The 27,344-nt window shown below is 38.9% G+C and overlaps 1 pseudogene; it reads right to left on the bottom strand.

Annotated features, from left to right (window-relative positions):
* Positions 1 to 289: 289 nt before the first annotated feature.
* Positions 290 to 27,344, bottom strand: part of LOC100855571 — a 33,770-nt pseudogene continuing 6,715 nt past the window's right edge.

Here is a 27,344-nt window from a genome sequence, read left to right as displayed (position 1 = left end):
ATTTATTTATTTCGGAGAGAGAGCACATAGTGGGGAGGAGTGGAGGGAGAGGAAGAGAGAGAATCTCAGGTGGACTCCCCACTGGATTTGGGGTTCCATCTCATGACCCTGAGATCATGACCTGAGCCAAAAGCAAGAGTCAGATGCTTAACTGACTGAACCATTCAAGTGTCCCTGGAAACGTTTTTCTTAATTTTTAGTGCTGAAGTCTATCCCAATGACTTTAGCAATAGTCATTGTAACCAACTGCAATTAATATTTTGTAGTCTTCATAGCTCATAGGACCTGATTATATTTGAATGTATGATGAAATAGCCTTACCTTTCCGTTTGGTAACGTGGTCTGAAATCACAGTTCTGACCAGTGGACATTCTCTTGGTGAAACCATGAGGTAATGCACTATTTGGAAAATATATACTGACAGATGGGAAAAATAATCTTAAGAAGTTCTGCTTGACATGTTGGTCAAATATCATCTGAACAAGTCGCTTTGTAGGTTGGTCATGTAAAAAATATTCACAAAAACTTGTCTGAAAGGCCTCAGATTTTCAAAAGAAAATCCAAAAACTTGAGAATGAAGGAGAAAAAAGCTACTATTATCCCAAGACTCTAGTTATATTGCCAGACTCCCTGTAGTTAATAAGGTAATAGAACCAAATAGATATGGGAACAAAATTCATTTATGCTGACACAATTCTTCTAAGAATGCATATCAGTAATCCTTGGATTTAAAAGGCATCATAAAAGAAGGTACCAATAAAATAAGGCATTTCAAGCCTATGAAAAAGACTTTCAGAATGAAGACTGTAATTCCAATAATCCAAAGTACTTCCCAGAAGCTCCAATGACCCAAAGTAGGATTTACAAAGATTAAGTTGTAATAAAGTGACTGAAAATGAAAGAGAACAGAAGATGCTGCCAAGAATACTAGTAACCAAGCATACTGAACCTTTGGGCACTTTTTCTTAGAAAAAGCCTGATTTACAGTGCTTTTGTTGGCATACATAAAAGTTGTTAGAAGCCCAGTTCCAAGAGAAGTTACATATATTTCTGGAGCATGGATTTTCAGCACATCCTTTAGGGATGAAGTTCACCTGGATATGAACATTTCAAGAACGAGAGCAAGGCCCTTTTTCTGTCCATCTTGTTGCATGAGCACTTTGGGAGATTGATGCTGCTGCACTGTCCACGGTTCAGAGAGTGGCATGGCCCTTGAATACCTTTTCTCTGATCCACATTCCTTTGCATCAGGACTGTGTTTTCTCTAATGATGATGGGTGGTTGGAAGTTTCACATTGGTATCAGGGACAGTGGGAGATAATCCTATGTCTTCAGTCAGGACCTTCACCCCCAAGTCCCAACACAACTAACTTTGTTAGCCGCAATGGCAGGAACAAAGCTAGGTTTTTTAATGGGCTTTTGTGTTCAATTTTTTTTTTTGTAATTGTCTTAAAATTTGGGCTCTAGTAGCTTTCATATGGCCTTCCTAGTCAGGCCCCCAATTTCCGGACCCTCAGTTTCTGCTTGCAAACTGGCTAATTGTTTCCTGAGTTCATTTCTTATAATACTTTGCCTGACATACAAAGTAAAAATGAACCCACAATTATTTTCCTGCCAAGCACTTGCCCCAGAGTTACAGTCTCAGCGGGCATGTGCTCTGCTTGCCAAGTTATCCCAGGCAAGTATACTACATATTTTGTCCCTGTGTAATTTGGGTGTCCATCTTTATGGCTCTGTTATAGATTCTTTTATAACAAATCTTGACATCAAATAGCATAAGTCCTCCAACTTTTTTCTTTTCTAAAGCTGTTTTGACAATTATATGTTCTTTTTAGTTCTATATAAATTTCAGACTAATCTTTTCAACTGCTACAAAAAAGCCTCCTGGAATCAGGGCCTGAAGCTGGAGAATAAGGTAGAGAGAAAGGAGAGAGATGAGGGGGGAGAGGAGAGGAGAGGAGAGGAGAGGAGAGGAGAGGAGAGGAGAGGAGAGCTGGTGAAGCAGGCCGGTAACTAAGCAGTCCTTCTGAAGCACCTGCGTGGTAGACAAGTCAGAGCTTGAGGGGTATCTGCTGAAAGTGTCCACAAAGGATAAAATTTAAATTCCTTAGTGTAGCATAAAATCCATTCATGACTAGTGGATGAGCCTAGGCCCTGGAATCAGAATTTCTAAGTTGAAATTTTATGGTAGCCACTTCTACAATATATGACCTTGGGTGGGTCACTTAATCTTCCTGGGCTTCTATTTCTTTAACTGTGAAATGGGGGAGGAGGATGAGAACAGCCCTTTCCTCATCAACTTTTGTCAGCGTTCACTGAGATGTAAAGATGTAATATTCCTTCTATAGGACAATCTCTCACCATTGCAGGGCCCACCCCCACGCTATGCTTTATCCGAACCTAACTCCTATACTACTAGTTCTCTTCATTGTGATGCATCATGCTTCTGTACCTCCACATATTACCTGATTCACCCTTTTTCTCTTCCTCTGACTAGAACCTGCTCATTCTCCAGGACTCAGTGACTCATCACTCCCTTCTGGCAGCCTCCTCTGATTCCTTCAGCCTCCATTAGTGATGGTTCCCTTGAGCTATCTCAGTGTCAGTGCTTGATTGTACCACAGTGGATTCTTTTTCTCTGTCTCTCCCACTATAAATTATAGATTCTCTCTCCCTGCTGGACTGTAAACTCTAGACCACATTTTCCTTGAGGGTAGGAACTGTTTTGCCTGTCTTTGCATCCTTAGCTCCTAATGTAGCACTAAGTTTTTAAGAATGTTTGTTAGCAGGTTCTTAAAAATGTTTATTGAGTCGATGAATATTGAATGATGGGGATGTCTAGCAGGCATTGTTACACTTTATGGAGAAATATAAAGATGATGGGGTATTTTGGGACAATGCATAACAGCAAGAATTTTAGAATTCCAAAATTTAGTGAGTTGGTAGATTTCAAAGTATATATGTTGCTGTTAAGACTTGAAATTAAAAAAAAATAATGGAAAGTTTCTTAACACAAAGAATGACTAAGGACATTTTTTGGTTAAGGCATTGTTTACTACCATTTGCTCAATATCCATTACTTTCAGACCTCTTACAAAGACATTGAAATCCACAACTATCTGGCCAATTAATCTTTGACAAAGCAGAAAAGAATATCCAGTGAGTAAAAGAGCCTATTCAACAAATGGTGTTGGGAAAACTGGACAGCAACATGTACAAGAATGAAACCAGACCACTCTCTTATACCATGCACAAAAATAAATCAAAATGGATGGAAGACCTAAATGTGAGACCTGAAACCATAAATATCCTAGAGGAGAACATGGGCAGTAACCTTTTTGACATCAGCTGTGCAACTTCTTTCTAGATACGTCTCCTGAGGCAAGGGGAAAAAAGGCAAAAATAAACTATTAGAGCTTCATCAAAATAAAAAGCTTTTGCACAGTGAAGGAAATCATTAACAAAACTAAAAGGCGACCTATGGAGTGGGAGAAGATATTTGCAAGTGACATATCTTTTAAAGATTAGTATCCAGAATCTATAAAGAACTTATAAAATGTAACACCCCAAAATGAATAATCCAATTAAAAAATGGGCAGAAGATATAAATAGACATTTTCCCAAAGAAGACATACAGATGGCCAACAGATGCACTCAAAGATGCTCAACATCACTCATCATCAGGGAAATACAAAACAAAACTTCAATGAGATATCACCTCAGTACCTGTCAGAATGGCTAAAATCAACAACACAGGAAACAACAGGTGTTGGCAAGAAATTGGTGAAAGGGGAACCCTCTGGTGCTATTGATAGGAATACAAGCTGGTATAGCCACTGTGGAAAACAGTATGAAGTTTCCTCAAAATAGTTAAAAATAGCTCTACCCTATGATCCAGTAATCATGCTACTGGTTATTTACGCAAAGAATACAAAAATACTATTTCAAAGGGATACATGCACCCCAATGTTTATAGCCACATTATCTACAATAGTCAATTTATGGAAGCAGCCCAAGTGTCCATTGATTGATGAATGGACAAAGAAGACATGGTGTATATATATGATGGAATATTATTCAGCCATAAAAAGAATGAAATCTTGCCACTTGCAACAACATGGAGCTAGAGAGCATTAAGCTAAGTGAAATAAGTTAGAGAAAGTCAAATACCATATGGTGTCACTCATGTGGAATTGAAGGAACAAAACAAATGAATAAAGGGGGTAGAAAAGAGAGAAGTGATCCAAAAAACAGACTCTTAACTACAGAGAACAAACTGATGGTTATCAGAGGAGAGGTGGGTGGGGGTATTGGTAAAATAGGTGACGGGGATTAAGGAATACACTTGTGATGAGCACCAGGTGATGTATGAAAATGTTGAATCACCATATGGCACACCTAAAACTAATATACACTGGATATTAATTAAATGAAAGTTTTAAAAAAGATTTATTTATTTTAGAGAGTGTGGGTATGCTCGAGTGGGGGAGGAACAGAGGGAGGAGCAGAGGGAGAGGGATAAGCAGACTCTGTGCTGAGTGGCCGAGTATGGAGCCCTATGAAGGACTTGATCCCACAACCCTGAGATCATGACCTGAGCGAAATCTAAAGTCCGATTTTTTTTTAAAGATTTTATTTATTTATTCATGAGAGAGAGAGAGAGAGAGAGAGAGAGAGAGGCAGAGACACAGGCAGAGGGAGAAGCAGGCTCCATGCAGGGAACCCGATGTGGGACTCAGTCCCAGGTCATCAGGATGATGCCCTGGGCTGACGGTGGCACTAAACCACTGAACCACCCAGGCTGCCCAAGAGTCTGATGTTTCTCTTTGAAATCACAGAAAAAAAAAAAAGAGTCTGATGTTTAACCATAACTGACTGAGCCTCCCAGGTGCCCCCTGACTGGAATTTGAATAACAAAATATTAAAAGTTCTTTAAAAAATATTCTGTCAGTGGTTAATTGTATTACCTAAAAGCATATAGTAGTTATCCTTGGCAAACTATGGACCAAAATCCTGGGAACTACCTCTTAATTCTAAAATGTCTGTATGAGTTCAATCTTTTTTTTTTTTTTTAATATATTTTATTTATTTATTAGACCTAGAGCATAAGTAGGGGGAGGGGTGGAGGGAGAAGTAGCAGACCTACCATTGAGCACAGAGCCCTAGGGGCGTGCTTAATTCCAGGACCTAGAGATTATCCCCTGAGCCAAAGTCAGATGCTTAACTGACAGCCACCTAAGCGTCCGAGTTCAATAATTTTAACAGTGAATCTTGCCTCAGTCATTAGATTATGCCTGGCGTTTTTGATGGCAATCTTTTAATAAAGAGAACAAGTAATACTCTGAGGGTTTCTTTCCTTTAAAATTTCAAATTTCCATGTGCTGAATATGCTTGATATGATATGCTTGCTTGATATGAAGTACATGTTATAAATTCTAAAATTAATTTTTAAAATTTTTATTATTTATAAATATTTATTAGACACAGAGAATGAGAGAGCACAAGCAGGGGTGGGGGCAGAGGGAGAAGCAGACTCCCCACTGAGCAGGGAACCCCATGTGGGGCTCGATTCCAGGATCCTGGGATCATGACCTGAGTCAAAGGCAGATGCTTAACCAACTGAGCCACCAGGCACCCCAAGAATTTTTTTAAAAATTTTAAATTTCTGGATCAGGGGATCCCTGGGTGGCTCAGAAATTTAGCACCTGCTTTCAGCCCAGGACATGATCCTGGAGTCCTAGGATGGAGTCTCGCGTCGGGCTCCCCACATGGAGCCTGCTTCTCCTTCTGCCTGTGTCTCTGCCTCTCTCTCTCTCTCTCTCTCTCTCTGTATCTCATGAATAAATAAATACAAAAATCTTAAAAAATTTTCTGGATCAATAATTATTAAGTTTCTTAAAGTTTGAAATAAAAATGTCAGTGCGTAGACTAAATATCAGAGGATATTAAATCTAAGCACTTCTACGGGCTATAGATGTTGACCTTTTCCAAAAACCTGTCCCTCAAATAAGTTCTTGCTTTGATATAAGGAAACGTTTTAATAAGTATGCAAATGATCACTCTCAAAATCAGTATCATGCTTTGTTAGGCTTATGACTCTAACTGCTATCCAGTGCATCACAATTGCAAGATTAAGAAGAGTGACTTGTTTAAATATTTTTGCATCTTACAAATGAATAAGAATATGAAAGTCTCACTAAAGAAATGGGCAAAGGGCATATCAAAGGAGTCAGAAAAGAAAAAGTAAAAATGGCCAATAAATATATGGAAAGATGTTAGCTTTATTAGTAACAAAACGCAAACCAGAACAGTCGTGAGACACCATTTTAATCTATCTCCGTAGCAAAGGGTGTGAAGATGTGGGCATTTTCATCCTTTGCTGTTGGGAGGGTAAATCTGTAGTCTTCCCTGCAATCCGATGGTATGTGTGAAAGGCTTTAAAAATGCTTTTAGCTTTGACTTGGGAATCTCACTTCTAGGAATTTATTCTAAGAAAAAAAAAAAAAAGGATAAATGCAGAATGGCATACATTTAAGCATATTTGTCACAGCCTTGTGTTTGAAAGGGCATTGGCTGGGGCACCTGCTTTGGCCTGACTTCTGTGTGGAGGGACAGCAGCTTCTGGGATACTTCTAGCCCCTCTTGCATGGCACATGGCCCCAGGGGAGAAGGAGCAACTGGTTTGGTCGTGGTCAGGGATCATCCGGCCTGCAGAGCGTTGGCCTTCATAGGCTTCCCGCCAAGTGCAGCCTTTATAGGGAAGGCCTTCCCGCCCTGGGGAAGTTTTCCCTCTACCTGTGCCTGTCTAGGAAACTCTTTAACTCCAGATACTGTGTTAGGAATCTCATGGGCTGCACACCTGATCCACGTCTTCCGTCCAACTTCTATAAAAAAATAGGGCTGATATTTTGCTTTCTATCTGTCTGATTCCTCCCTACTGATGTTAGTATTGAGCCAGGGCTTCCTGACACCCCCAAGAAATAAGAACAACAGCAAGATAGAATTTGGATATCCAAAAACATGGGGTTGATTAAAAGGATATGGCTGTAAAATTAGAAATGATGCAGCAATTCAAAATGATTCTGTGGATGTCTACACCGATAAATGCAGAAGATTCTAATGTAGCATTTTGCACATGAACACACTTATTATTTATACATGTAGATGGCTTTTTCCCTTTCTTTCCTCCTCTATATTTTCTGAAGCTTCTGTAACTACATAAAAATAAGTTAATTGCATTTTTGCCTATAGGCTGTACTTATGGCTGTGTTTAGTGTTTATGGTGGCTGGTGTGTGCTTTCCCTTATTCTTTTGTCTCAGAGGGAGTTTCCCTGATGGGGTGAGCAGAGTCTTGGTCTCAGGCAGGAGAAACCGGAATTGGGTCAGTTTTTCCCAGCTGCACATCTTCATTACACAGATGCCTCTCAACAGGGAGAGAGGCCCCTGGTGGTCTGTGGCTACTGGCTTCATCTTCCTACCTTCTCAGCAGAACCTCGCCTGGTCAGAAAGATGCTCACCTGGGGGCCCAAATGAGGCAAGAATCATCTTGTTCCCCTACTGCCCTATTCTGTGTCCTGCTCAGGAAGCTGGAGCCGTTGTCCGAGGAGAGCCAGCGCCTTAGTCATCCTTGTGCTGTTGAGGGTTGGGAGAACTCTCCTACTCAAGGGAAGAAAACTGTTAGATAATATCAAGTCCAGGGTGAGCTGATGCACAGCATTACCTCTAAGTCTTGGAGATGCCAAAACCATCATTTACAATGGCTCCTGGGAAATAGAATTTTCCAAATAAGTGAAGTTTCTAGAGAGCTGGCATTTACTACCTTAAGGGCCTATGCTATTTTTCTTAGCTATTTTTGATGGAAATCTTACTGAAGGGCTTTCAATTTATTCTCATAAACACTCAACATTTTCTTGATGACTCAGTCTCATCCTTTGGAAAAAAAAAAGTATTTTAAATTGTGCTGTAAAATGGTGATGTTCTCTGACTACATTAAGTCGTGTAGTCCTGAAGAGCAGCTCCTGGTTATACTTCCAAGGTCATGTCTGTGCTTTTTAGATGGTCAGCCTGCTTCCCCTGCTGAAAACTGCTCCATCTATATGGTCTGTGAGCTCTGGTTGAGACCCTGCTATGTTAAATTAGCATTTGGTTGGTAAGGAAGGGCTCTGGTTAGCATTAAGACTTCGTATCTTGTAACAGACGCATTTCTGCTGCTGTGAGGCCATTTTCATTTGGTTCTGGGTTTGCTGTTGGGTTTCAGCCACTGTGGTTAAAGTGGTAAGCAGTCAGAACTATGGTCGAATGGGCCATTCTTGTATTTTGCAGCAAGATATCCATTCACTTTTTTTTGACAATCCAATTAAAATTCACACTTTCCTTTACAAACAGGCTTCTTTATAGATTAATGATCACTTACATTATAATTGTAGAAGCTGTGGTTCAAACAAATGGAGTCAATTTGCTAATCTTATTTATAATAAAATTAAAATGTTTATGAACTTGAGGTTCTGCTCCTGAGGCTCTAAGCCTGGAAATCACAAGTTATTTCTAAGAGAATTCTGAAGAGACAATTGAATGATCATGTTCATTCATTTTCACTCTACTCAACTTAATTTTTTAAAAAAGATTTATTTACTTAAAGCGCACATGTGCATATGCATGTGCTAGAGAGAAAACATGTATGTGTGTGTGCAGGAGCACACACAAGCAGGAGGAGGAAGTGGGAGAGAGAGAGAGAGAGGGAGAGAGAGAGAGAATCTCAAGCAGACTCCCTGTTGAGTGTGGAGCTTGAGGTGGGGCTTGATCTCATGACCGTGAGATCGTAACCTGAGCTAAAACCAAGAGTTGGATGCTCAACTGACTGAGCCACCCAGATGCCACTCTATTCAACTTAATTAAGAAGTGATTCTTGAAGCAACTGGGTGGCTCAGTGGTTGAGCATCTGCCTTTGGCTCAGGTCATGATCCTGGGGTCCCAGGATCCAGTCCCACATCAGGCTCCCCATGAGGAGCCTGCCTCTCCCTCTGCCTATGTCTCTGGTTCTCTCTCTATGTCTCTCATGAATAGATAAGTAAAATCTTAAAAAAAAAAGAAAGTTATTCTTTTATTGGTTTTCCATCACCTAAAGTATATAAAGTGTAATTTCTTTAATATTCTATCAGTTAGTTTGGCTGCCTAAAAAACACCAAAAACATAATGGTTTAAAAAAAGTTTCATTATGTTTATGATTCTGTAGCTCAGTGGGCAGCTCTTTTGGTCTGAGTCAGATTGGCTAGAGCTCTGATGTTTTAGGTTTTTGTCAAGTGTCTGGGTTGGCTGAGATGACTGAGGCCTCTCTCCTTGAAGTCTTATTTCCCAGGAGGCTCACCCAGGTGTGTCATAATATAGAAGGGCTTCCAGTGGCAAGAGAAGGCAAACTCCAAAGCACAGGTGGTTTTCAAATCTCTGCCTCTGTTACATTGACTGATGTCCTGTTGGCCAAACTAAGTCACATTGGCTCTTGTGCACGAGAACAAAGAGGTGCGATTTATTGGGGTCATTGCTGCAATGATCTATCACATCATGTTCCACTCTATCATTCTAACCCTGTAGTTCCCAACCTGTGGCTGAGGTGTCCTGGAACACCACAGTGAATTTATAAGGGGATGTTGTGGGACATTTAAAAATTTCAAGGGAAACATAATTATACTCCATGACTGTTGGATATCATGCAAACTACGAGCTACATGTAGGCCACAATGTCAATGTCATAATGATATATTTCTTTTGGTGCTGTTTTATCTTTGCAAGCCTGGGTTTTTGGTGGTTGCTGTAATAAAAAGCAAGTACTACATGAAAATTACTGTGGAACAGGGGGAATGAGGGTGGTGGTGCCCAATTTGATTCCAGGGTTGCAGAAGTGGTACAGTACTCAGCAGGGCGCATATATCTCATTATTAAGTAGGTGTGGTTATTTAAAGATGAAATAAAATATTTAAAAAATATATGTGTATTATTTTTCAAATATAATTAAGTTGTTAGGGTATGCATACTTACACAGTTGTTTGTACCTGACTGCCTACGAAATGAAATTATTAAATATTTCTTTTGGTCTAGAGACACTGTGAAAAAAATGAAAAAGACACTAAGGATGCTGTGAGCTGGGAAAGGTTGGGAGCTGCTGTTTTAACTTCATTTGCTACTGCTGATAAAAGAAAAAAAGTCAGGAAGGAAAGCTAGTTTTGGGAAAAGGTGCATGGATTCAATTGTGGAGGTGCTGAGTCTGAGGGCCTAGAGGGCAATTCAGGGAGAGATGTACAGCTGGGATCCAGGCAGGAGGTTTAGAGCAGAGCTCATTCCATCTCTGAATGGTCATGTGCAGGTTCTCTTTCTGGTTGCTCTGGATATTGTATGAACTCAATAATTGTAAAAGAAAAAGATAGGGTTGTTGAAAGGGAAGGAACCTAAAAACCGAAACTTGAAACTGACCTGCAAAACAAATGTTCTTGGTTTAACATCTTTGCAAATGTTAAATGGATGCATTTGAATTTCCTTCTTGCATCATGTTTTATTGCAAAGTATTCTATGGAAGAGCCATGAGGTTTACGTAGAGGAAGAGAAAGTGAACTCTTGACCTCTTAGCCAGGTGTTGTGCAGGTAGGGGGTTTGCTTAAATACTTTATTTCCCATTTAGCACATCACTAGCTGAGCCCAGAAAATCCAGATCATAGAGGGCATCCATTGTATAGGGAAGACGCCCTTAGACACACTTAAGTGTTCGTAAGATTAGCATCAAGAAGTAGGAGGTTATGATGTTAGGAAACTAAAGGTCTCCTTCCTTCCCTCATACACATACCTTTTTTGGTCAAGGGGATTGTGGAAAGGAATAGAAAGAAAAGATAGTGATTTGTGTCTTGTAATTGCTCCCTATGGCTTGGGAAGAAGTTGTGTTACAAAAATGAGAGTAATAATAAGAACAAAGAGGGGAGATATTGCCCATTTCCAAACTGGGGGTCCTGGAAAGCTTACTTTTGTCCTGTCCACCTGTACAACTTGGGGACATGACCACAACTTGGCTACACACCACAAGTAGAAGGAGATCCTGTGGGTTTGTTTTCTTATGCTGCTTCCAATTTCCATGTTTTGTAGTTGATATGACAAGAGCCAGTCGGCCTTCCGAGGCGCCATCTGCCCAACCTGTCCCGACAAGGCAGGTGGACTGACAGGCCAGTAGGCTGGGTGAGGGACAGAGTAGTGACTCCACAGTCCAGAGACAACTTAGTGGAGGTGAGGCTGAGTCATGCAGAGGTGTTACTTGGTCCTGACCAAGCAGGATGCTCCCAATGAATAACGGTAGTTGTCTTGAAATCAGTAGTAGCTTCCTAATGTATGCCAATGACCCCCATAAGGCTAGGAGGCTCTTCTCTCAGGTTTGTGAAGATCCATCACGATACCCCTTCTCCTCAGATATTGAGATGTCATCTTAGGAAGAGAAGCAGGGGAAGGAGGCAACTGCTGAGGGCCAGCATTGACTACATAATTTTCTGGGCTCAGTGCAAAATAAAAACACAAGCCCCTTGTCAAAAGTTAAGAATTTTAAGACTACAACAGAAGATCATTAAACCAGGTGTGGGGTCCTTCTAAGTGCAGGACCATGTGCAACTGCACAGGTCTCACATCTATGAAACTGGCCTTGCTGAAAACCTGAACATATTTTTCCCCTAGAGATTCTCAACACTGCCCAAAGGGTTTGTTGAAATTATCAGATTGGATTAAATTTAAACTTCATTGGACATATAGTTAATTCTATAGTTAATTCCCCCTTGAGCAGTGAATGGGAACCTGGGAGAATGCCAGATTAGTTTATGGACAATCAAGATATGAGTTGGCGGCCCTTCTGTAAAGACATCATTTTTCACTTTTTATAGGAGAAAATTTGCTATTTAGAGAGGTTAAGGGATTTCTCAAGGTTACCCAGGTAATTAGTGGTGAGGTTGAGGTTTAAACCCAGCTATGACTCGAAAACTCAGCCATGTTTCCACTCTTCCAATATCAAAGCTAAAGCTGAGAAACTGAACTTCAAAGTGAGATTTCTTTTCAAATGTACTTATTTATTTTTTATTATTTATTTATTTATTTATTTATTTATTTATTTATTTATTTATTTATTTTTTCAAATGTAGTTATTTTTGTAAGTGCATGAAGAGTATGTCTTATAGGAATGATACTGTCCGGTAGAGAGCATTTTGGAAAATTGGGGGGTATTTTGATTGTCTGAAGGGATGCTGATGGGCAAAGGTTAGGGACATTAGAACGTTGCAATTTGTAGGACACTCCGACACAAGCAAGAATTGTTTGATATCCTGCATAACTTTTGGTTGCCTCACCAGTTGCTTGGGTATGTGAAAACTTGTTTATAGTTATGAGTCTAGGACCTAATAACATTTACCTAAACTCATAATATATTTTGCATGGTTTAAAAATAGGCTGAAATTTCCATAACTAAACCAACTATAAATAGAAGGGAGAGTATACTTGATTTGTTTCATACTTTACCAAGAGTTGTTCCCTATTTTGGAAAATTGCATTGCTCAACAGCCATGCAGCTTTTGGCATTTGGATCATCAATACAACACCCCTTAATCAATTTATTAGTAGATGTCAATTTCCCATAGCTCCCACATGTAGATGCATCAAGTGCTTTATTAGTCTTCTGGTTATGGCCATGTCTGAGCATATTGGCATATACATTATTTGATTACAAATTCTCTTTCGTTCTCCTTTTTCTTTTTAAGATTTTATTTATTTATTCATGAGAGACACAGAGACAGAGAGGCAGAGACACAGGTGGAGGGAAGAGCAGGCTCCACGCAGGGAGCCTGACGTGGGACTCGATCCTGGGACTGAAGGCAGTGCTAAACCGCTGAGCCACCTGGGCTGCCCCTTTTTCGTTCTCCTTTGTATTATTGTCAGAGTGGTTTTTGGTTTTGTTTAAAAGTTGCATGTGTGGGTAGGTTATAATTTTTGTATGGATTTCATTTTAGGACTGTATAAGGGCATTGACAAATATTGGTTGTAGAAAAGGGATGAATCTAGTAGTTTGAGAACCACTTCAGTGGGAGGCATGAGTATTTGGAATCAGTAAAGACCAGAGTTATTTTTGTAGGAAAATCATAGAGTTATTGACTTTCCCTGAAGGCTTATTGGCTATGAGGGCAACAGTACTGATACTGATGTGAAAGAGTTATTAAATCTTTTAAGAAACTATATTGTCTGTTAGGCACGGAATCAAGATATCTGACCTAATTTACCCAAGGAGTAGGGCTTTCCAGGTGACCTCTTTTTTTTTTTTTTTTTAAGTTAATTTTTGTCCTCTTGGCTGGATGAAGTTGTCCTTTCTATTTGAGAGTATGACCTTAGCAGGGAAAAAAAGAGAAAAATTCTTTTGATTCAGGTTCATTTTTTTTCCTCTTGGGGAAAATATCCCTTTGAAGGTAAAATAACTATGTGAGACATTGACATTGCAACTCAAAAGGCTCCCTGTTACTAACTGTTATGAGAAGGCTGGCATGAGGGGGCCTTTGGGCAAAATGTCCCAATCTACTAGGTTTCTACCACGACCATGTTCCCTATGTAACTCTAGGACTCTGACCTTTTTGTAGGTGGGATGTCTTATTATCTATTATTAACAATGTTATATGCCAGTTAATCATATAAAGTTATTGGTGAAAAGGTAAAAAACTATACTGAGTCCAAGGGAATAAGTTCTTTGTTTTAGGCTCTCTGGGTCATGCCATGTAGTGATGTCTATTATGCTACTTAGGGAAAATTGTCCTCTCCTTTCGGACTCTCTCTTCTGGAATCCTGCCCCATCTCACACTGCCTTCCTGTGTGGGACAGTACTTGTCCAGGGACTAGCATCTGTTTGCTCAGTCTCTGGTCTGGGTGATGCTCATTTGGGATGGAGAGAAGTTGAGATGGGAAAGTGCCTCTGGAGCTTCCTGGCGGGTATCTGCCCCTTAATGTAAGTAGCTTAGTGTAATGACTCAGATCCTGGTCCCTGGAACCAGTCAGCCAGGATTTCAGTTCTGGCTTTACAGTTAATAGTTGTCTAGCTTCAATTCTGTCTCAGTTTCCTCATCTATAACATCTATAAAGCAGGAATTATAATTATTATTATTATAATTGCAACCTATTATAATTGCAACCTAATTTGCAATGTTGTTGTGATGATTGAATGTGTTCATATGTATAAATGGGAAGCAGGGTGGAAGAAAACCCGCTTTACCACACTTACACGTTTAAACGGAAGACTGTTTTGTTTGCTGCTATTTCCTGGTTGGTGTTTTCTTGCAGATTGGTTGACCCTAAGTGACTTCTTTGATCTTTTGGATGTGGGTCTAGGGGAACAGCTGGATAAATGTACAGTGGAAGGAGTCATCAACTTGGGCTTTAGATTCAGGAGTGTCACTCTTCTGTTCAAAAGCCTTTGAAGCGTCCCCATTTCATGGAGAGTAAAAACCAAAGACTTCACAATGTCTACAGGGTCTTGCCTCAGCTGGATCCTTGTGGCATCTGTGACCTTGTCATCAGTTGCTTTCCCTGCACTCCGTCCAGCCAGACCAGTCTTCTTGCTATACCTCTAACGTGCCAGGTGTACTCCTACTGTAGGGCTTTTGCTCTAGCTGTGCCCTGTGTGTTGAATGCTATTCTCTTTGACATCAGCATCACTCCTGAACCTCTTTCAAGTCTTTACTCAAATCTCACCTTCTCAATGAAGCCTGTCCTGAGCACCTGATTTCATACCAAAATCTGCCTCTCACCTCTACCCCTGGCACTTCTATTCCCTTTACTGAGCTTTACTTTTTCCTCATAATGCCATTGATCTTCTAATAAACCATATAATTTACTTAAGTATTGTATTCATTGCTTCTTATCTGTCTTTCTCTACTAGAATAGAAACTTAAAAAGGAGGATATTGCTTTTTCACTCATCCTTAGAGTCTTGAGTTCTTGGCACATAGGAGCTATGTACTCAATAAATATTTATGGAATGAATGTATGAGTCACCCATTAAGGCTGAGGACATAGCTGATCTAATTACACCAGGGTTTTCCTAGCAAGAAAGAAGGGAGACTAGCTATTGAATGGGCAATAAACAATATCTGATGTGGATTCTAAAATGCCCGGGTGCACATTGGGTAAAATTGGATTTTGGACTAATTGAGAAATATTTGAGTCTTTTTGCCTAGGGCTATTTTTACCTTTAAAAGTGATCAGAAGAATATATAATAAAAATGCATTCATATCAGAGAATGTCACTGTTGGAAAGGATTGGAGTGATGTATATCCTCCTCAGGATTCTTCACAGATGAGTAGAAAATGAATCAAGCACAAAAATCAGCGCAAGTGTGCTAAAATCTGCCAAATCTATTCACTTTTCTACTTGAGATCCTCTCAAGTATTTGAAGACAGCAATCCTGTTTTCTCTTCTGCGGGGTAAACATCCTCGGTTTCTTACCTAGCTCAGTTTTGAGAATCTTCACCATCCTGGCCACCCTGTTTTGGATGAAATACAACTTTACAGTGTAGTTTTATTTTATTATTACTATTATTATTATTACTTTTATTTTTATTGAGAGAGAGAGAGAGAGAGAGAGCAAGGGGGAGGGGTAGAGGGAAAGGAAAAAAGAGAATCTTAAACAGGCTCCACATTCAGCATGGAGCCCAACGCAGGGCTGGACCCCATGACCCTGAACTCACGACCTGAGCTGAAATCCAACTGAGCCATCCAGGTGCTCCTACAATGTGATTTTTAAAAATCAGTAGCCAAAATGGTTCACAGTGCTCCTAATTGAGTTTAATAAAATGAAATGCAAAGAGATCACTTACCGAAATGAATATTATGAATATATTATAAACAAAGAAACAAACACATTAGGTAAATAATTAAGGGGAGAGGAGATATTGACTAACAACTAAAATGTCAGAGGTAGGTCTACACCTAGGTAGAGCTGGAGATCCAGGGGTTCATCTATCATCTGAACTTTGTCTTCATTGCTCAATTTTTTGTTGTATTTTCTTCACTTCCAGGAGGGGTGTCCACATATTTTTTCTTGGAAGCTCCATGTTTACATCTTACCAAATTAGCGACTCCTCTCAGTGGTAAGGACAGAATTCTGGAGAAAAACTAACACTTAATGGAAGAGAAATACACACATTGCTGATCTTGCAGAATGTAAATTCTGTCATAAGTAAACAATTTCAGAGTACTATGACTTCCTAAATTGGCTTTTGGTGACACTCCTTTTGAATGAGTTCACAATGCTCATTATTTTGTATCTTCCAGAATTCTTCCTGGAATTGATGTCAAACTCATGTTTTGAAAATTGTAGAGCGGGATCCCTGGATGGCGCAGCGGTTTGGCGCCTGCCTTTGGCCCAGGGCGCGATCCTGGAGACTCGGGATCGAATCCCACATCAGGCTCCCGGTGCATGGAGCCTGCTTGTGTCTCTGCCTCTCTCTCTCTCTCTCTCTGTGACTATCATAAATAAATTAAAAAAAAATAAAAAAAAAGGAAGTTGTAGAGCTGTTTTTTTTTTTTTTCAAATTTGGGAAATTAAGATATCAGTCCCCTATCTTTTATCTTTTCATCCTTTTCTAGTTCACACTGATTTTTCAAAGGGTCATAGTATTTCAACATTTATTGAATACCACACAATGGTACTTCCTTCATTCATATTTACAAGTTCTTGGCTTCTGAGACAGGAATTCATCTAGCTTAAAAACTTGAATTCCTTTAAATCAACCAGTTAAATCATATTTCTTATAATTTGCCCACCTGCCTTGACCTTCTAGTTCTACAGTAAAGACCTTTTTAGTTTGGATCCTTGGTTTTAAGAAACAGAGAATCGATCAGGTTAATTCCAGATTATGGAGAAGCTTATATGGAGCAGGGAGGAAGAAAAGGAAATCATAAGAACACAGAAGTAAACTTCATGGAGGCTTGTGTCTGTGGGTAGGTCCTAAACAGCAGCAATTTGTAGGTCTTCTATCTACAATCACATCAGTTTTTGACTCTGTAAATTGATGTATAACTTGTCTCTATCTGTTCTCTGTCACTGCAGATTCGTTTGTGTTTCCTAGGCTTTAATATAAATGGAACCGTAGTGTGTCCTTTTTTTTTTTTTTTTTTCTTTTACTGACTACTTTCACTCAGGATACTTGTTTTGGGATTCATCTGTATTATTTTGTGTATCAATAGTTCATTCTTTTTATTGCTAAGTGGTATTCCATTGCACGTACATTTTGTTTATCTGTTCTCCTGTTGGTATGCATGTGGGTTTCAGACTATAGCAATTACTAATAAAGGTGTTATGAACACTCATGTACAAGTCTTTGTATATATGAATATAGGGTTTTATTTCTCTCGGGTAAATAAGTAGGAATGGAATGGCTGCATCATATGGTAGATGTACACTTAACTTTTCAGGAAACTGCCAAACTGTTGCCAGAGTGGTTGTTATCATTTCACATTCTCATCGGCAGTATATATGAGTTCCAGTTACTTTATATTCTCTCCATCTCTTGCTGTGGTCAATCTTTTAATTTTTCATTATTCTAGTGTAGTGGCATTTCATTGTCATTGAATTTGCATTTCTTTAATGACTAATGATGTTGAACATCCTGCCATGTGCTTATTTGCCATTAACATATCTTCTTTCATGAAGTGCTTATTAAAATCTCTTGTCTATAGCTTGCTTCTTAGACTATTTCCTTATTATTAAGTTTCAAGAATTCTTTATATATTCTAGTTACAAGACCTTTATCAGACACATGATTTGCAAATATTTTCTCTCAGTCACCTTTTTGATCTGTGGGTTATTTGGAAGAGTGTTACTTAGTTTTCAAATATGTACGGGTTTTCCAGTTATCTATTATTAATTTTTTTTTAAGATTTTTATTTATTCATAGAGACACAGAGAGAGAGAGGCAGAGACACAGGCAGAGGGAGAAGCAGGCTCCATGCAGAGAGCCTGATGTGGGACTCGATCCCGGGTCTCCAGGATCACGCCCTGGGCTGCAGGCGGCGCTAAACCGCTGCGCTACCGGGGCTGCCCTATTATTAATTTATAATTTACTTATTCTGTGATTACTTAGTATGACTTGAATACTTTTACATTTATTGTGGCTTGTTTTATGACCAGAAAATGGGGTGTATCTCAAAACCTTGCACTTGAAAGTATTTTCTGCTATTGAGTGGGAGTGTCTATAAATGTCAATTAGGACAAATTGGCTGACAGTGGTCTTAGTTTCTTAGGGCTACTGTAACAAACCGCCACACACTAAGTAGCTTAAAACAACAGAATTGTATTTGTTTAGAGTTTACACATTCTGGGGGCTAGAAATCAGAAATGAAGATGTTAGCAGGGCTGTGTTCCCTCTGTAAGCTATTGGGGGAGGCTCTTTCCTTGCCTCTTTTTAGCTTCTGTGGCTGTTGGCAATGCTTGGTATTCTTTGCTTTAAAGTCGTATGTATCACTGTGATCTCTGCTGTCATCATCACATGTTATTCTCCCTGTTTGTGTCCAAATTTCTCTCCTCTTAGAAGGACACCAGTCATTGGTTTGAGATCCATCACTCCCCACTCCCCAAGTCCAGTACAACCTTATCTAACTTCATTATATCTGTAAAGACCTAATTTCCAAATAAGATCACATTGACAGGTACCAGGGGTTATGGTTATTTTCGCTCATCCTTCTACTTTTAACTCATTTATGTCTTTATGTTTAAAGTGAATTTCTAGTAGGCAGTGTATAATTGGATCTTATGTTTTTAATTCAATCTTCGAGTTTATTTTTTTTCTTCTGGAATGTGTAATCTGCTGTTAATCTCATCCAGTGTATTTTTCTTCTTCTCAGACATTGTATTTTTCATCTCTAGAGTTCAATTTCCATCTTGAAAAAAATATATCTTCCATATCTCTACTTAATATGTTCAGTCTTTCCTCTTAAGTTTTAAACATATGGTATATAGTTAAAGGAACTTTAAAATGTATTTGTCGGGGATCCCTGGGAGGCTCAGCAGTTTAGTGCCTGCCTTCGGCCCAGTCCTGGGATCGAGTCCTGCATCGGGCACTCTGCCTGGAGCCTGCTTCTCCCTCTGCCTGTGTCTCTGCCTCACTCTCTCTCTCTGTGTCTCTCATGAATAAATAAACAAAATCTTTAAAAAAAGTATTTGTCTACTAATTTTATTATGTGTGTCAATTCTGTATCAGTTTTGATAATTTTTTCTTTTTAGAGACTTTATTTTCTTTATTTGCATGGCAGGTATTTATTTATTTATTTATTTATTTATTTATTTATTATTTATTTATATTGGAGTTCGATTTGCCAACATATAGCATAAACCCAGTGCTCATCCCGTCAAGTGCCCCCCTCAGTGCCCATCACCCAGTTACCCCATTCCCCCGCCCGCCTCCCTTTCCCTACCCCTTATTCGTTTCCCAGAGTTCGGAGTCTCTCATGTTCAGTCACCCTCACTGATATTTCCCACTCATTTTCTTTCCTTTACCCTTTATTCCCTTTCACTATTTTTTATATTCCCCAAGTGAATGAGACCATATAATGTTTGTCCTTCTCCGACTGACTTACTTCACTCAGCATAATACCCTCCAGTTCCATCCACCTTGAAGCAAATGGTGGGTATTTGTCGTTTCTAATAGCTGAGTAATATTCCATTGTATACATAAACCACATCTTCTTTATCCATTCATCTTTCGATGGACACCGAGGCTCCTTCCACAGTTTGGCTATTGTGGACATTGTTGCTATAAACACTGGGGTGCAGGTGTCCTGCCATTTCACTGCATCTGTATCTTTGGGGTAAATCTTCAATAGCGCAATTGCTGGGTCGTAGGGTGTCTCTATTTTTAACTCTTTGAGGAACCTCCATACAGTTTTCCAGAGTGGCTGCACCAGTTCACATTCCCACCAACAGTGCAAGAGGGTTCCCCTTTCTCCACATTGTCTCCAACATTTGTGGTTTCCTGTCTTGTTCATTTTCCCCATTCTCACTGGTGTGAGGTGGTATCTCATTGTGATTTTGATTTGTATTTCCCTGATGGCCAGTGATGCGGAGGATTTTCTCATGTGCTTATTGGCATGCCAGGTAATTATTGATTGGATGCCAGGCATTATGAGTTTTAACTTCTTGGGTGTGAGGTATTTTTGTATTCCTATAAACATTCTTGAACTTTGTTCTGTTTTTCTGTTTGTTCTCCCGTTAGATTTCTTGGAAGTACTTTGATCCTTGTGGATCTTGCTTTTAATCTTTGTTAGTTAGAAAGAGTAGAGTTTAGTCTAGGGCTACATTTTCCCCATGACTGAGGCAAGACCCTTCTGAGTACTCTTGCTGATGCCCTATGAATTATGAGATATTTTGTTTGTTTGCTTTTAAGTGTGGCTGGTGGAAAGAGGCACTATCCCTGGACAGGTGTGAGCCCCCAGTATTGTTACTGTGATGGTTAATTTTATATGTCAACTTGGCTGGGCCATGGTGCTCAAATATTTGGTCAAAGATTATTCCGAATGTTTCTGTGAAGTTGGTTTTTGGATGAGATTAGCATTTAAATTAGTAGACACTGAGTAAAGCAAATTGCTCTCCATAATGTGGATGAGCCTCACCTAGTCAGTTGAAGGCCTTAATAAAACAAAGACTGACTTCTGGAACAAGGATTCCACCAGAAGATTTCTGCCAGAGACTCAAACTGCAGCTCTTCCCTGGTTCTCCAGCTTGCTGACCTACCCCGAGAGTTTAGATTTAACAAGCTTCTGCAACTGTGTGACTCAATTCCTTACAATAAATCTCTTGCTCTATATATTCATGTCTTGTTCGTTCTATTTCTCTGGAATACCCTAACAGTTACCTCTACTGTGTCTTTTTTCAGGTTTAGGTCATTTCTTCACATACACACTCTGGTCAGTACTCAGCTGAATATTTAAAGAGAACCCTCTTTAGTGCTCAGAATTACCAATCTGTTTAGCTCTCTTTCTCTGGTACTGTCTTTTGTGAGGTCTTGCTGACTTGGCTTGCCTCTGCTCCCAGCTCTGTCTCATCACCTCGGGGGACCTGCCAGGCTTCACTTGGGTTCCCCATCCTTGAATGTCTAGAAATTCTCTTGAGGCATGAAGCTGGGGTAGTTGTTGGGCTCACCTTGTTCTTTCCCATCTTTTAGGGGTCAGTGTCCCTCATTGCCTGATGTCCAATATTTTGGAAACCATTGTTTAATATATTTGTTTGGGTTTTTAGTTGTTTCAGATGGGAGGGTAAATCTGGTCTTATTACTTCATCTTGACCAGAAGTTAAAGTTCTTAGTTGTGTCTTCTTGCATCTTCTCTCACTGATGTGGGTGGCTTCCTTTCTTGCTGTGCTAGATGTATATTTGTATATTTGTATATTTACTCATTGCTTTTGCTTATTTGTTTCAGTTTTTCAGTTTTTCTTAAAGCTGTGATCTACTAATCCTTCCTTTTGTCTTTCTGTATGCATCTTCTTAGCTTCAGTTTCTGCAGATGGTTTATAGATGAGCTGCTTTTGTGTTAAATGTCCTGATTCAAGTACCTGGGCATTGTTGAACAGGTTCTGTGATGCAAAATAAGACTAACTGAGATTGCTCTGCCTGCAAGGGGATGCTGGACAATTTATCTTAGAAGAGCTATTAGACATGACAGGCCCTATGCAAAACAGAGCCTGTTTTTATTTTATAGAAAGAAAACAGTAGACAAATAATTCAATTTACCTTTGTCACATCTTATACCTTCCTACCATACTAGAGTGTAAGGCCCTTGAGAGCAGAGACCATGTCTCATTATCACTTGCATTCTTATAATCTATTGTAATGTCTGGTACTTAATATCTATTCTCATATCAATGGAATGAATGAATGTATAGCCTCTGCCCCCAAGAGGTTCTATCACTGTTTTTCCTGCCATGAACAAAACTCAACAAAGTCCCTTCTTGTTGTCCTTAGCTGTTTGTATAATTATATGCCTTTCTTGTTTGTCATGACTGTTTATACTGTAAATTTCACCTTGGGAGATGGTTATTTTGGGATTGCTCCACCACCAAAAAGTAACTAAGGGTTAGGGCATTTAAAGGGAGATTCTTGAGAAGACTTTCTCTACCCTGAAGCACTTATCCAAAATGTGCTGGACTATGTCTTTGCAGAACTGTCAAATTGTTGTGGTCCTACTGTCCTTGTAGAGTGCTGTTTTCCCTGCTGATTTGTAGTTTTTAAGTGACATTGTTAGGCTTGTGGGTTTCCAACTCCACTTAACAAATTGTGAAAATAATGTGTGGGATAAACTCTAGCCTAAATTTGTTCCTAGTAGACATGAATAGCCTCTGATTCTAAACCCCTCAGGCGCAGCCTAACAGAAACTTTTACAAAAGTAAAAGTAAATTTATTTGTAAAATGCTTTTACAAATAGGAACTGTGGTACACTCAAATTACCACCAGCATTTTTCACAGAACTAGAACAAGCAATCCCAAAATGTATAGGGAACCAGAAAAGACCCCGAATAGCCAGAAGAATGTTGAAAAAGAAAACCAAACCTAGGGGCATCACAATACCTGACTTCAAGCTGTACTACAAAGCTGTGATCATCAAGACAGTATGACCCTGGCACAAAAACAGACACAAAGATCAATGGAACAGAATGGAGAACCCAGAAGTGGACTCACAACTATATGGTCAACTAATCTTTGACATAGCAGGAAAGAATATCCAATGAAAAAAAGACAGTCACTTCAACAAATGGTGTTGGGAAAATTGGATATCCACATGCTGCAGAATGAAACTGGACCACTTTCTTACACCATACACAAAAATAAATTATAAATAAATAAATGGATGAAAGACCTAAATGTAAGATAGGAAACCATCAAAATCCTATAGGAGAACATTTGCAGCAACCTCTTTGACCTTAGCTGCAGCAACTTCTTACTAGATATATCTCTGGAGGCAGGGGAAACAAAAGTAAAAATGAACTATTGGGACTTCATCAAGATAAATAGCTTCTGCACAGTGAAGGAAACAATCAACAAAGTGAAAAGGCAACTGATGGAATCGGAGAAGATATTTGCAAATGACATATTGGATAAAGGGTTGGTATCCAGAATCTGTAAAGAACTCACAAAATCAACACCTGAAAAATAAATAATCCAGTTAAGAAATGGCAGAAGACGTGAGCAGACATTTCTCCAAAGAAGGCATACAAATGGCTAACAGACACATGAAAAAATATTCAACATCGCTCATCATTAGAGAAATACAAATCAAAACCACAATGAGATACCACCTCACTCCTGTCAGAATGGCTAAAATGAACAACTCAGGAAACAATGGATGTTGGCAAGGATGTGGAGAAAGGGGAACCCTCTTGCACTATTGGGGGGAATGCAAACTGGAGCAGCCACTGTGGAAAACAGTCTGGAGTTTCCTTAAAAAGTTAAAAATAGAGCTACCCTATGACCCAGCAATTGCACTATTTGATATTTATCCAAAGGATACAAAACGGCTGATTCAACAGGGGCACCCCAATGTTTATAGCAGCATTGTCAATAATAGCCACATTATAGAAAGAGCCCAAATATCCATTGACTGATGATTGGACAAAGATGTGCTTTATGTATACAATGGAATATTACTCAGCCATCAGAAAGAGTGAAATCTTGCCATTTGCAACAACGTGCATGGAACTAGAGTGTATTATGCTGAGTGAAATAAGTCAGTCAGAGAAAGACAAATACCATATGATTTCACTCATGTGGAATTTAAGAAACAAAACAGATGAACATAGTAGAAGGGAATTAAAAATAAGATAAAAACAGAGAGGGAGGCAGGGGTGCCTGGGTGGCTCAGTCAGTTAAGCCTCCAACTCTTGGTTTTAACTCAGATCATAATATCAGGATTGGAAATCAAGCCCAGATTCTGGCTCTATGCTCAGTGCTGAGCCTGCTTGGGATTTTTCCCCCCTTCCTTTCCCTCTATCTCTGTTCTTTCTGTGCACGTGCAAGTGCATGTGTGGGTGCACTTTCTCTCTCTCTCAAACTAACTAAATAAATAAAATCTTTAAAAAAACAGAAAAGAAGGCAAGTCATAAGACATTCTTAACTATAGAGAATAAACTGAGGGTTACTGGGTAGAAGGGAAGTGGGGGATTGGGTTAATGGGTGATGGACATTAAGGAGGGCACTTGTGGAGATGAGCACTGGGTGTTATATATAAGTGATGAATTGCTTAATTCTACTCCTAAACCCATACTACTATATGTTAATTAACTTGAATTTAAATAATTAAAAAAAGAAACAGGAGACAAATGACACTGAGGAATCCATTAGTCAAATTCAGAGTGGGATATTTTATAAAATTCATCTCATTTCCTCAAAAAGTCAATGGCCATGAAACACCTTACAGATTAAACATCACAAGAGAAAAATGAGTAAAAATAAAAAAAACAACAGTTCACACACACACACACACACACACAAAAGTCAATGGCCAGGGGAGAAACAAAGAAATAAAGACTGAAAGACTTAAGGGACATAAGTGACTAATGAAATGAATAGAATCTCTTTGAATCCTGATTTCTAGTAACAAAAAGAACATACATTTTTATTTTATTTTATTTTATTTTTGAATATACATTTTTAGATTTTCAGAGAAATTTGAATATAGCCTGGGTTATTAGTCACTGTCAGTAAATTACGGTTAATTTTTGTTGTGTGGGAAAAAACTGTGGGCATTGAGTAATGTTATCCATTATATGCTTTCTTAATATTCATACTCTTGACCCAAATTAACTCATTATTATTTATAAATAATAAATAGCACACAGTCTGGCACAGAAAGAGTGCCCAGCAAATGTTAGCTATTATCGTTATCAAAGTATTTTCCTTTTTCATCTTTATTTTCTAAGTTTCTCTCGATTGTGGTTCTTTGATACCACATTATATACAGATGAAAAGATCTATGAAAAGACAATTGACTTGTACTTTTTGTTTCATGCATTAGGTTCCCATATGATGGTTTCTAGTGTAGGCTAGTGTCACTATTGCTATAAAGTTAGTAATTGCAGCCCCTTCTCTTACACACTTTGTTCCATCTCCATCCAAAACCATTCCTCTTTTGTTTGTCTCAGCATGGTCAGTTGGTTGCTGTAGCTTCCTCAGGTGCTTATCGCCCATCTCAACTGAGATTTAGAAGATGCAAGGAAAGAAGCCATTATTTGATAGCAGGCATATAGTCATTAGCAGTTGGCAGGTGTGAGTTTTGCTCATGGTGGTTGAAGATTGTCTTGGGATTATTGGTGATGGCTCTCAGTAGCAACAGCAACTTTCTAAAGTTTGCCAATTTTGTTGCTGCAGGTTTCTGAACTCCCTGTACTTGGAGATGTCCAGAATTGACATGCTTGACCTTTGATCCCCATCCTTCCAACAGTGGTAAAAACTCCTATTTCCCTATGTTAAACTTCTTCTGACTCAAAAATCTAGTGTGGCTTCTGTTTTTATGACTAAATTCTTCATGACAAAGGATAGTAAAAAATATCCTGCTTTTTTTTTCAGGTAGGTTCCATGTCCAGCATGGAGTCCAACCAACGTGGGGCTTGAAGACCTGAGCTGAGATCAAGTTGGATGCACAACTGACTGAGCCATGCAGCTGCCATCCCCCTGCTTTTTGCATTTTGAAAACAATTAATAGTTCTGGAGATGTTGCAGTCATTGGGGTGTTCACTCCTTTGACAACTAGGATTGACAGCCCCTGGATATGCTGGACTATGATGAAGGACAAGGTGTTTCATTTAGGATCAGGGTTACATTGGTTTGGAATATAAAATAGTCAACCTGAGCCTTGGGACTTACTCACTCAAGGATAGGTCTTGCCTCTTTCCTTTTCCACAAAATTTAATTCCAACTATAGGGAACATTTATTTTTTGAGAATGGTTAATCCTCACACTGTCTTTTCACATGAACAGACATTATGGAATCATTTTTGGCTAATATATCATGCCAGAGATAAACACAAAGCATTTTACTCTGAAAAACAGAAATGTAGTATAAATTAAAATAATTTAAATTTAAAAAAATGGAGCCAGGCTTTAAAAAAATGGAAACCTTCAGGTGCAAGAAAGGCAGAGGAAATGCAAAGCTAGAGTGGCAAGGGGATAGTGAAGCTGAAATAGAATGTGGAATGGTAGATTCAGATAAAGTCCTTTTGGGCCAGGGTCTGGAATTTTAACACACATACAAGGTCAGTAGATAAGGTCTCAGGACTGTAAAAGATAGGGAACTAGAACTGAGACCACTTCATGGAGCCAGAAACCTTGTAGAACTTGTGCCCAGTCCATTGAATGGAGACTAGACAAATGTGGCTCACCAGCCCAGGAAAGTTGGGAGTTGCATCCTCATTTATCATTCTTGTGGGATGCCAAGTTGAAAAATTAACATATACACTGATTTAAAAACTGAATTTCAGCAGAGGCAAATGGGAAATTGTTCTTTAGAGATGACCAGAGACCATACATGGGACTCCCACAGAGACAGCCCTGCTGAAGATAAAAGAAATTGTAAATCCCACAAGGAAAGGAATCACTCATGGCGGGGTGGTGGTGGTGGGGGGGAAGCTAGCAGATATAACTAATAAGAGAATTAACACCACAGGAACTGGAGGTAATAGAATTATCTAAAATTGACTTTACATTTAGAATATATAATATTTTTAAGGAGAAGAAACAAGGAACAAAACTGATAGAAGAACAAGAGAGTATGAAAAATGAACCAAGAGATTAAAAAAAGAACTAAGTAGAACTTTTGGAAATATGAGACATTGGAATGAAAACTTAATAGGTTAAATAGTAGGTTAGACACAGTTGAGTATAACATTAGTAAATTGGAAGATAGATTTGAGAAAATCACTCAGTATATTATATATAGAGAAAATCTGAGAAAAATTAGACTGAAAAGTTCCTACATGTATCTAATAAGATCAAGAAGAACAGAATAGAGAAAACGAGGAAGAGGCAATATCTGAAGAAATGTGGCTAATAGTTTTTAGATTTGAAAAAAAGAATGAATTTTCAGATTAAAGGAGACTATTGGTCTTGGACAAGATAAATAAAGCCAAATTTCTATCTAGAAGCATTGTGGAGTATATGTAGATCAAGGACAAAGAAAAATCTTAAAGGCTTCCAGAGAGAAGAAACAGAGTACTTATTAAAGACAATTAGACTGAGAGTGACTTCTCATCAGCACTAATAGATGCCAGAAGGAAATGAAATGTTATCTTTATTTTTTTTTCCTTTTTTTTT

This window comes from Canis lupus, chromosome 6, assembly GCF_011100685.1.
Source record: "Canis lupus familiaris isolate Mischka breed German Shepherd chromosome 6, alternate assembly UU_Cfam_GSD_1.0, whole genome shotgun sequence".
Lineage (NCBI taxonomy): Eukaryota > Metazoa > Chordata > Mammalia > Carnivora > Canidae > Canis > Canis lupus.
Note: the sequence above shows the minus strand (reverse complement) of the source record. Positions and strands in the feature narration are given on the sequence as shown.